General features: G+C 45.7%; 3 non-coding genes across 3 annotated transcripts; 1 reads left to right on the top strand and 2 right to left on the bottom strand.

Moving 5' to 3' along the window:
- The first annotated feature begins 6,825 nt into the window (after positions 1-6,825).
- Positions 6,826-6,898, top strand: trnar-acg (transfer RNA arginine (anticodon ACG)). The gene has a single exon. It is a non-coding gene; the product is annotated as a tRNA-Arg (tRNA).
- A 1,523-nt stretch (positions 6,899-8,421) lies between these two features.
- trnal-aag (transfer RNA leucine (anticodon AAG)) lies at positions 8,422-8,503 on the bottom strand. The gene has a single exon. It is a non-coding gene; the product is annotated as a tRNA-Leu (tRNA).
- Positions 8,504-10,526: 2,023 nt separating this feature from the next.
- Positions 10,527-10,609, bottom strand: trnal-cag (transfer RNA leucine (anticodon CAG)). Its single transcript has one exon. It is a non-coding gene; the product is annotated as a tRNA-Leu (tRNA).
- Between the last annotated feature and the right edge of the window lie 1,633 nt (positions 10,610-12,242).

Here is a 12,242-nt window from a genome sequence, read left to right as displayed (position 1 = left end):
GGATCATGTGATCAACTCATGTCTGTCCTCACTGCTCCACAGGTCTGTCAAATGTTCTGTAAAATAGTTGGACCCAGCAGAGCTGCTAGATTAGGAGTTGATGGAGTCGCTGCAGATACCAGGGTCCAAAGTCCAGCTTGAACCTGGTTTGTGCAGTTCTTTGTCAAGCTAACAGCCATTCTTGTCACTGCCAAGCTAAAGTGACGTCTGTCAACAAAGGTCAACATACAAAAGGATATTTCTACTGGCAGTTCAAGATTTTGATCAAACTCCTTCTTCAGAGCTGGAACCTTCCTCTTGTGTCAGCTTCCTGTTCCCATCTCTATGGTAACGGTCGCTTTTGAGCCACGTCTCCAATCAGCTGTCAAATAAACTAAAACAGTTTTCTATCCTCCAAGTTGTTTCCATCTCTTGGTGACCTTGTCAGGCTTCCTTATCCATGGAAATATTGATTGATTGATTGATTGATTGATTGATTGATTGTGTGTGTTTAGATGCATGTGTGACACTTCTGTGTGTTCTCTGCAGAGATGTTTCCTGCAGTTGAAGCACAATCCATTTGTCCTGCTGTCCTGACTGCTTGGGCAGACCTGACACCTCTTTCTTCTGGAACCAGATCCTGAGTGGGGTTGTGGCTGTGGCTGTTCTGGTTGGTGTTGAGGCAGGGCTGCTGAGGAGGATGCTGTTGCACTCTTGGTGGATGTGGGTCCACAACACAAATGCATTCTATGCAGACACATCAAGGATGGTCTTTGTTTGTTGTGTTGTTGTGCAGGTCGATGGGAGAACGAGGCTGATGAGAGTCCCTGAAGCTCCCATGACTGGGAGAGGAGCTGCTGGCAGTGTTGCTGACAGTGCACTTCTGACTTCAGGTTTGGCTCTGACTGTTGCTTTGTCATCTTATTTTGATAACTGGGTCTAAACCAATCCTTATGATTTTATAATTCAGTGAAAAACATTTTTTTCTTTTATTTTGTTGAACTAGAGGTTCCTGACAAAGTCAAATATCCTTGATACAATAAACAAATTGATGTGGTTCTTTGATGCATTTAAATCCTAAAACAGGTCCCACAGGAGGAAGGTTAAATCATGTGACCATCATCATAACAGCTGTTGACCTTGTTTAACTAGTTGGTGGTGCTAAATACCACCAGCTTGCTAACGTTAACTAGCTAACGTAGCCAGCTAGCTAATATTATTTTCTAACTTCAGGCCTAAATTTGGGATTGACTGTTAAAATTGTTCCCCTCACCTTTGTAACACCAGGTTGTGTCTTGATGATGTCACTGTCACTGCCTTTCTGATTCTAAAATATAAATGCATCCAAAATAAAAATGTCAAACTGCCCCTCCATGGAAACATCATATTTAATATACTGCAATATTCTTTTCCAGTGTACTACACTATATTTTTGTTTTATCAGAGAGGCTTTAATGTCTGTCTTTGATCTCTTAACTCTGACTCTGATGTCATTGGTGGTGACTGAATTCTACCCCCTGACAGACTGGGAAGGCTCATATTGGCGATGGATCCATGAAGGAATGAAGGTCTTTTTTCAAAGTAACTTGTTATTTTGTTCTTGGTTGTCATGGTGACTCGTGGTATCGGGGCTCCATTGATGATGTCATTTTGTGGTGGTTGTGCACTTGTGACACTCAAGGTGAACACACTCACAGCTGATTGGACCAACTCAGATCAGCTGTTCTGAACCTGATACTCAGAGTTTCCATCTCAGTGTCAACTCAGGAGTGACTGAGGAGAAGAGTTTCAGAACAGCCACAGTTGGGGGACTTCCATCCAGCAGCCATTTTCTATCCCTGTAAGGGAGTGAAGGGATCTGGAGCTGCTGGGTTCAGGTGGATCCAGAACACAAGATGGAGGTCAGTCAGGACCCCAGAAGGAGACCAGCATCTGGAAGGTGAAGATGCTTTAATCTGACACCATCGTGTCAACAGTTCTGAAATCAGAACAAAAATAAACAGTAGTATTTCCACCTGCTACTCCTGCAGATATTCAAGTGAACAGGAACACAGATTCATGCTCAACTTCTCCTGTGTGTTCATCCACAGTCACCAAACAACAACCAAACCAGACAAAAGGGGGTTTGCTAGCATGGCGATCAGCTGTAGTTCACCCATCTTATCCAGGTCACATGGCTCAGGGATAGCATGGCCATCTGGTAACAAAAGTGGGCTTGCTAGCTTGGTGTGCTGAGGTAGAATGGCTCTGTTTAAATTGAGTCCATTTACCATTTCTTTCCCGGCTTCCTCTAGCGGTGCTGTCATCCCTTCCTGTGACTGCAGGAGGGAAGGGGTCCCCCTTCAGAATCAGTTTGATGTCATTGTTACTTCCTCTTCAACATTCCTTTAGCAGACCAACTCACTAACTAGCTCAGTGAGGCGGTGTGGCCGAGTGGTCTAAGGTGCTAGCTTCAGGCTCCAGTCTCTGAGGAGGTGTGGGTTCAAATCCCACCACTGCCATCATGTCCCAGGGCTCTGGAGAGGTGTGGCAGGTCTCTCCCAGCCTCTCTGTGCTGGAGGTGTTGGCTGCTTTTATCACTCTGGGAAGAAAATGTCCTGAACTTGAAGTGTTCTCCTCATCTTGAACTCTCCAAAACAACAATGTGCAGTCACGCTGAGCTGCCTTCAAGCCAACAACATGGGCACAGTGTACCCAGAGCCAAAGGCTCCTCCCAGTATATGCAGCACTGCCAGTGACCTCTGCTTCAGTGTAACGGTGACTCTCCAAACTGAAGCTGATCCAGGACCAGCTCAGGAGGAGCCATGGAGCAGACAGGCTCTCTGATTTAATGCTGCTGTCTGTTGAGAGGAACATCCCAGTTGACTCCAACAAGGCTGCTGATGTCTTCAAACCCAGGACCAGAAGAAGAACCCTCCTCTGAGTCCACAGACCTGAGCACCGCTGCTCTGACTACCAGGTTACCTCCTGGTTATCAGGGTGAAGTCATGGTGAGGTGGTCAGTTGTTCCTGGTGTTTTATTCTAGAGGCCTGGCAGTTAAACACTGAATTAAATCATTTTAATTCTTTACATGAAGTTTCCTGCTGTTTAGCTGGAAATGTTTGACAACTTCCTCCATGCTGGTGCCCCATCACACACAACAGGTGCACTTGTCCTCTTTTCACCTCTGACCCTCAAACATTCCACCAGTGAACGTCCAGAAATTGAAGCACCAACAGTTCAGCAACAATGAATTCTTCAAATCACTTCTGAAATAAGAGATGAATCTTTACCTGCTGAGGCTTCAGAGCCAAATTGTGAACCTTCAACTCTCACATTCCTGTTCTTGTCTCAATCCTGCTCTCCTAAATCAAGACCTGTTTAATAAATGGTAGAGCAGAGAGGAGCAGAGGAAGAGAGCTGGGACCAGAACCAAAGACATCAAGAGGGGACGAGGCTGATTGATACTCTAAATTGACTGTAGGTGTGACTGTGAGAGTGAATGGTTGTCTGTCTCTATGTGTTGGCCCTGTGATGGACTGGTGACCTGTCCAGGATGAACCCCGCCCCTCGACCAATGTCAGCTGTGATAGGCTCCACCCCCCCTATGAACCTTAACAGATAATCAGTATAGAAATGGAAATTTAGCTGCTATGTTGAATCAGAAAAACCTTTTGAAGTCTACTTTTGCTTCAGTCAGAAAGGAGACTGTTGTTAACTCACAATGGTTTGTGATTCTGGAGGAAGACAAATTTCCTTTTGAAATCCTTTTTAACAGACACACATTCCTAAAGGTAAGGGTTTATTTTGTTCCTTTCTTTGAGCAGAGGATGGTTTTGATCCATCAACCTCTGGGTTCTGATCCCAGCTCTCTTCCTCTGCTCCTCTCTGCTCTACCATTGACTGAACAGGCCTTGATTTAGGAGACCAGGATTGTGACAAGAACAGGAATTTGAGTTTCAAATGTTTCCCAGTTTGGCTCTGCAGCAGGAGGTCTTGTAGAAACAGGGACTGACCTGACACCAGCTCCCTCTGGAACAATGGTTCATTCATTCATCGGTGCCAGGAGGCCTAAAAACACAGGACACCAATTAAATCCAGGACCTTGGAGCCTGAACTGAAACTCCATCACACCGTGGCTCTGCTGGGGCTCCCACAGGTGAGTGAGGCTGAGCTCCAGTCTGCTCTGAGGAGGCAGCAGACATCTGCACCACTCAGAGGTTTGGTTGGTGGCTTTGACAAAATCCCAACAAACTAAAATCCTGTTGAAGCAGGAAGTTCTAGTTGAACTCTCATCCATGTCACATGACCAAGAAAACCTCCTCTTTCATTCAGACCAGAACAGACAAACATAGAAACATTGTTTCAGCTTCTGATCAAACAATAACATGTTCTTGATTGTTTGTCATGTTCTATTAATCAGACTGATGATCTCTGGATGTTCTAGGAGGGGGGTCTGTTTCTGATGAAGCCTGTTTGGTCTGGGGGGGTTAAGATGGTGGGGCTGTTTCAGTTCTAGTGCTGAAGGCTTTCACCATGACAGTCAGACTCTCCTCTGTCCTTCATGGTCCCTCAAATGTGCAGTGTGGACCTCACACACTGAATTTAGCCTGAAAACTCTTCATGAAAAGCAGGAGACTCAGAGTCTCTGTGGTGCAATCGGTCAGCGCGCTCGGCTGTTAACCGAGAGGCTGGTGGTTCAAGCCCACCCAGGGACGATGAACAGGCTCTACTGGTGCTTAGGAGTCGCTGTGTTAATGATCTGAATGTGGATGGACAGATTGACCCTCCACAGTAGACACCTGTGACAGATCTCTTGATGAGAAGTGTTAAATTTAGTCGTCGTGTGTCATGCAGTGTGGAGGAGGCCTGCTGGCTGTGGGTAAAGTGGGGCTCAGAGTTTGTGGAGTCGGCTCTGGAGTGAAGGGGGTCACTGTTTGGTTCTCAGATGCTCCAGCTCAGGTTAGCGAGGTGGTGGAGAAACCAGTGAGAGCTCTGCCAGCTGGAGCCTCTTGGGTCACGGGAGGCTTCACTCCTGGAGGTGGAAATGATGAGGAGTTTTAAAATCTGCTCCTCTTTCACGCTGACTTGTTTTCTTGGGTTCCCTCTTTCATTCATGTGTGATTTTAGTCTCAGCTCTCTAAACCTGAACGGAGCCAGAACCCATTTTAAAAGAGCTGCTCTTTTAAACTCCTGGAGATCAAGAGGATCCTGCCATGTTTGTCCAGGAGACCCACAGCACAACAGTCAGTGAATGGGGATGCAGGCAGGCTTTTAATGGGGGTCATTTGAAGTCCCAAGTCCAGTTGGAGCAGAGGGTGGAGTTTGATTCTCCAGGAGGTTTTTGTTGTTGTTTTTTTACCAGTTTCTTTTGGTTTGGAGGAAATCATTCCAGGTGTTTGAAAGAAGGTGAGAGCAACTTTGGAAAATGTTCAACTTGTGTTTTTAAATGTCTTTGCACCAACAAATGGTGGACAGGACAGCTTTTGAGACATTTTAATGCCACTGTTCAACAGTGAATCTGCTGGTTTCCTGTTTTTAGGAGCTGATGGGAGCTGCACAGAGAAGCTCTTTGAGACAGGAACCATTCAGAGCTCCACCCTGCTTCTTCCAGCAGGATCCACAGATCCACCAACACACCAGCTGTTTGATGTGTGTAGGCTTTTGACCAGGATTCCTGGACAGCACAGCTGGACTCACTCAACAGCTAACTTGTTAGCACCGACTAGACAGGAGCGCTTCTATGGTTTTACTCAGTGGTTCAATGTTTTTAAGAGATGTCCCATTCAGCCTGTGGGTTTGAGTGATCACTCTTCAGTCTCCTGTTCTGTTTTATTAAAATATTCATTTAAAAGCTCCTGAGAGAGAGGGGGGGGGGGAGATAGAGGGAGGGGGGGAGACAGAGAGAGAGAGAGGGAGAGGGGGGGTAGACGGAGAGAGGGGGGAGACAGAGAGAGAGGGAGAGAGGGGGGAGACAGGGAGAGAGGGCGGGAGGGAGGGAGAGAGAGGGGGGAGGGAGAGAGAGGATCTAACTGATCTCAAACTTGACTTCAAAATTCTCTGATTATAATCATTTTTACTCCTTGATAGATTCATCACTACAGTGTCATAGAGGGTCCATTACTATTGCAGTATATTAAAGAATATAAGAACGAGGTTACCATTCATGTAAATATAATATTTCATGTATTGCAGTATATTTTCAAAGATATGACACTTTAATTTTTTTAATAAGAGAGACTTTAATGTGAGACTTTAATGTCTGTCTTTGATCTCTAAACTCTGACTCTGATGTCATTGGTGGTGACTGAACTCTACCCCCTGACAGACTGAAGGCTCCTATTGGTGATGTCATCATAAATACATGAAGGTCTTGTTTCAATGGTATAACATTAAAGCTCATCTTAGTAAAACAATCAAGTTACCTGAACTAAATTCTTGAAAAAATGACTGTCACTGACTTAAATGAATCAAATCTACTTCAAAGTTCCTTCTGTTGTTATAAGTCGGCCATTTTAAGTGTACTTGTAGGTCCAGAACATTCCAAGAGGAGATGATATGAATCATTTTGTTAGATGAACTCAGTTCCTCTGCTTTGATGTTGGTGGACCGAGGGGAGTTTGCCTGAACCTGCTTGGACCTGCTGGCTCCTGCTCAGTCCCTCACTCAGCCTCACTCAGCCTCAGCAGCACCGCTCCACTGAGGCCTGATTCAGGTTCCTAGCAACCAAATAGGAGGAGAGCTGAACCTTCTTGCTGGGAGGCCACAGTGCTGACCACTGCACCATTGTGTCCCCTGAAAATGCCACCATGTTGTTGGGGTTTTCTGTAACAGCAAGCACACATGAACATAGCAGCTTCTTCACAGGGCTGGTGGTGCAATGGATAACGCGTCTGACTACGGATCAGAAGATTCTAGGTTCAACTCCTGGCCAGCTCGCTTTGAACTTCATACTGAGAAGATGAAGTGAGAACCACTGATCAGAGTCACTGAAGTCCTCCCAGGTTTCCTCCTTGTCTGCTGGAAACATGAACACATGAATGATCCTGCTACCTCTCATGTTCAGCTGCACTTGACAGTGACAGCAGGAGAACAAAAATCCCAGTGTGTCATCAACATTTCCTGTCAAATCAATGATAGAAGCTGTTGAATTTCAAAATGAGAAAAAATGAACACCAGAGCACTGGAGAGGAGCACAACACTTCTTTGCTTCCTGGCCACTCTCATGTCTGTCTGTCCATCTGGAGTTGGGGGGAGGAGCTTCACATGTTTTTTCTTTTTTTAAAAAGGGAATGTCATGACTTCCTCTGTATGTTAGAATATGAATGACTAAAAATGTTCATCCACAGTTTAAAGTTAGAATTCAATTTAAAGTAAGAAAAATCTTCCCTCTTCAATCCTGTCACTCAGTGTTTCAAACAAATTCTACTGTTCAACAGTTCAAGTGTTTCTAATGAAGCTGAATGTTCTCCTCTACTTTCCTCAATTGTGTTTCTTTAATGTCCTCCTGAGATCAAAGACAGAATTCTAGCTACTGTCAAAGCCCTGATGACATCATCAGGAATTCTGACCTGTCCAGGGTGAACCCTGCCTCTTGAACAATGTCACCTGGGATCGCCCCCCCCCCCCCCCCCATGACCCTTAAAGGACAAGAATAGAAAGTGGATGGAGGGATGGACTCAACACTGAAATCAGCTGATCTGATCCACATTCTAATGTTTCCTGTCCCTCTTTAGGAGTCAATGAGAATAGTAGTGTATATAATAAGGTATATCCAACCTTGTAGTATCTTTCCAAAGCTTTTAGTATTTCTTCTTGTTTCTACTTGTAGTTTTAGTGTCTGGATCTTTTCTTTTGATGTCCTGCTGTCTGCTCTTTGCTTTTGGAGCTTCCTTCAACAACTACCAGGCCTCCTGGGTACTGTAGGAAACATGGTCAAGTTCTTCTGACTTCTCCAGGAACGTCCTGCTCACATTGGTCTGTCTTCATTTTGACTCCTCCCACTGCCACAGTGACCAGCCTTTATACTCTTGGTGACTGGGGCCCTGGTTGCTGCAGGCCTCAACACCAGCCTGTGGTTGTGAGCAGGGCAGAACAGAACTGACAGTATCTCTCATGGAGGACCTGGGTCAGCGCCTGGTGCCAGCTGGGGCACCGCTTTAACCTGGACCCCTGGAAGATCTTCTCCAGGAACTCGCCTTTTTCAATCGAAACAGCATGAAACTTCAAGTAAAGAATTAAAATTATTTAATTCACAATGAAGCCTCTGTCAAAAAACAAAGGAACAACTGACTACCTCACCATGATCACCAGGAGGTAACCTGGTAGTCAGAGCAGCAATGCTCAGGTCTGTGGACTCAGAGGAGGATTCTTCTTTTGGTCACAGGTTTGAAGATCTGAGTGGAAGAGAGAGGAGAGGCTGTGAGAGACCTGCCACACCTCTCCAGTGACCTGGGACATGATGGCAGTGGTGGGATTTGAACCCACGCCTCCTCAGAGACTGGAGCCTTAATCCAGCGCCTTAGACCGCTCGGCCACACTACCTCACTGAGCTGTTCTCTGAGTTGGTCTGCTAAAGGCATGTTGAAGAGGAAGTAACATAATGATATCAAACTGATTCTGAAGGGGGACTCCTTCCCTCCACGGTCACAGGAAGTGACAACAGCGCCGCTAGAAGCAGGAAAGAAATGGTAAAAGGACTCAGTTTGTACAGAGCCTTTCTACCTCAGCAGCACTCAAGGAGCTGAACAATGTCCTCTCATTCACACACACTCACACACTGATGCTGAAGGCTGCCATGCAAGGAGCCAACCTACTCATCAGAAGTATTTAGGGGTTCAGTCTCTTACTCAAGGACACTTTGACATGGTCACTGGAGAAAGTGAGGATCAAACCAGCCACCCTTTGGTTGCCAGACGGCCACGCTACTCTTGAGTCATGTGACCTGGATAAGATGGTGAACTACAGCTGATCGCCATGCTAGCAAACCTCTTTTGTTTGGTTTGGTTGTTGTTTAGTGACTGTGGATGAATACACAGGAGAAGCTGAGCATAAATTTGTGTTCCCTGTTCACTTGAATATCTGCAGGAGTGTGAGGTGGAAATACTACTTGGAGGAGAATGAGAGTTCAGTCTCAGCGCTATGACCTGTGCTGACACTAAAACATGTCAGCCACAGAACAAAGATGGCAGTCCTCTGGGAGAGCAGGTACACCACACATACATGAAGAAACCCTACAGGAAACAAATATGTTGCCAGAGACTTTTACTCTGTTTTTGTTGTTTACCAAAGTACAGGATTGGAGGGAGACTGATGGTCGCTGTTTGGGTTTTTGGAAAACAAGGAGGCTGTGGGTTCAAGCTGGATTCTCAGAGACTATTTCCCCAACCTCTACATTGGCATCTACACTGTCATCCAGTCACGTGACAGAAGTCATCCAGTCACGTGACTGAAGTCATCCATTCATGTCAGTGATGTCACTTGACAGGACTCTCATTGCCGTCTCATTCCAGAAAAGAATCCAGACTCCACCTGTGGCTCCATGATAACTGAGGGACCTCTGGTTGGAGGCTGGACGATGATGTTTGGACTGGAAGGAAAACTCCTTGTCCAAATTCCATTGTGTTCAAGTTTAAAGTCCCACAATAAGAAGTAGCTGAATCTGACAGGTGGAGGTTTGGAACTACAAGATGGTGATGTTTTCTTGACTTGATGCTCTGACTGTCAGGGTGGATGACAGCTTCTTCTGCTGCTGCATCTGAGTGGCTATGATTGGAGCTTTTACCCTCCAAGGTTGTTTGGTTCCAGGGGAAATTCTAAAATTCCAGTCCCCAACCTGGGCTGTTCTGAAACTCTTCTCCTGAATCACTCCTGAGCTGCAGCAAGAACAAATACCAGTGCCAACCAGATCAACTTCATGGCTGCTAACAGCCTCAGACACTTGATTTCCATCAATCTGGAGCCAAGAAGGCCCTCACTTGTGGTTCTCCTCCAGGAGGGTCCAGGTTCTGCCATTGGGGCTCCTGGTGCCACTGCCAGAGAGCCTCAGCTGCACACTGCAACATTTCAAAAGGAGATTGACATTCCTTCAAATGTCCTGACATCTGATTCCAATGGTTCTGTTCCATCTTTATATTTTAAAATGAATCACACAATGAAAGCTGCCTCAGCTGGTTTAAGAGAGAGAACAAGCTAAGAGATCTGAAACCAGTAAAATATGCTTTTCTGTGTGCAAACTAGTGAGGGGCATGGAAGGATATTTTACCACCAATACAGAACCCAGACTTTAGTCATGTGATGAGATGGCGACTCTGATTATGAAGTTAATGGACAAAATGTGAATTGAAAGAAAACACATTCCTTCAGCAGACTTTGATCCAACATTGAAGTTAGAGTTTGGTGGCTGCTCCATGTTGGAGGAAACCAGGCGATGTTGGGACATCACAGGGAAGCTCCTTTGCCTCCTCTGCTGCCAGTTCAACCACTCACTCCCATCAGTGAAGAGCAGCTTCAACTGGGTTTGGAATTTACCATTGTGGATGCATAGGAATGTGGAGAAAATGTCCTTTGTCAGAAGTGGGATTCGAACCCACGCCTCCAGGAGAGACTGCGACCTGAACGCAGCGCCTTAGACCGCTCGGCCATCCTGACAGACACTGAAAGTTGCAGACTTCAATATCAAATGAATTCATTCACTGACAAAGTAGAATTTTTTTCCACAGGAGCTACTGGCTCCTTAGTTGTTACATTTATTGTTAACATTAAACACACAGTCTGAGTTCATGGCAGTAAGAAATGAACCAGAACATTTGAACCACGTAACATCTCTTGATCAGTTTGTTACATGGGACACACTCCAGACAGGAAGGTCCTTCTGAGACTTGAACTCTGATCACTGGATCCAGAGTCCAGAGGGCTCACCCTTCCACCATGGAACCAAACACAAGGAGGACGTTCCTCTAAATACCACTTGACATCACCTGCAATCAACCTGTTGCTATTTGGAGGTTCATCTTGCTCTTGTTCCAGACTACATTGGCAAAAGGAACAAGAACCACAAGGAAATCATGGAACTCCAGATTTATTCAGGACTTTCTAACTCCATTGTATGACCTGGGAGCAAAGACTGGCCAGGCCTTCCTTAATTTATCAGTTAATTACTGCTTCAACAAACATGCCACTTAATTAAGTCACCAGAATTTCTCTCATTGAAAAACCCACCAGCCTGATTTCTTGACATGACATGAAAAATTCTCCAAGAACCCACAGTTGGGTGGAAAGATACCAGGTTAACCAGGAGGAGTCCTGTTCCTGAACCATGGATGGAACAAAGTCCACTGGAAAACTCAGCAGTTCCTGAGTGCCAGATCCATCCGGGAGCTTGGGTCTCCCCTTGACTGTGGTGATCCATGAGATCAAGGAGGACAGAGGAAAGAAGGATCCTGTTGGAGATCTCCTCCCTTCTTCCTCCACTTCACTACTACTTGGATGTCAGGAATATGAGGTACTTTACTCAAATGAGGTATTAGGAGTTTCCTGTTTGACAAGAAGGAAGTCAGAGGTTCATACCTCACTTGTTGGTGGTGCCCTCAACCTGCTGAGAGCATCACTTAGTTCTCTACAGAGAAACATGGCAGCTCTGCTGAAGGCTGCAGGAAACCTGCTGGAACTGAGACTTGGACTCAGGTCACTGGATTCAAAGTCCAGGGTGCCAACAGCTCCACCAGGGCATCTGTGCTTTACTTACCGTGTAAAAAAGGACCACAGTGGTGGTCTGGTTTTAATTTAACAAACAAATACGGTTGAAAACTTTGAGACAGTGACACAGGGCTCTTATTTGAAGGGCCATATTAAAGTAGGAGATGAACACATCCAGGTTAGCATCCCTCTCAGAAGCTGCTACTTTAGCTCTTCAGAGTACAGCAGCCTAGCATAGCTTCATCTGGCCAGTTAGTGGCCCACTTTGATGTCTGGGATATCAGGTTCAAGGTTCTTCACAGCTCTGAATGAAGGCTTTCTGAAGTGTTAACCAGTACTCCAGTTGTAAAAAACAATCAGGGGGGATGGTAGATTTTGATGTTTAGGAACAGATCATTTGTGCTGATGACAGCGCATCAGGTGAGAGACCAACAGTGTACCCTTACTCCTCTCAAACAACAAGCATGCTATGGATATTACCTGTCTGCTACTCCTGTCATTGATCTTGACCAAGCCCCCAGGCTGACACTGCTACCACTGCTCCTACATAGTTAGAGTCAAATGCAGAGGACATTTTCCCACCGGG

The sequence above is a fragment of the Aulostomus chinensis genome, chromosome 1, assembly GCF_037954235.1.
Source record: "Aulostomus chinensis isolate RoL2024-O1b breed Wild chromosome 1, RoL_Achi_v1.0, whole genome shotgun sequence".
Taxonomy (NCBI): Eukaryota; Metazoa; Chordata; class Actinopteri; order Syngnathiformes; family Aulostomidae; genus Aulostomus; species Aulostomus chinensis.
The sequence above is the reverse complement of the archived record's forward strand: the minus strand, read 5'-3'. Positions and strand labels throughout refer to the sequence as shown.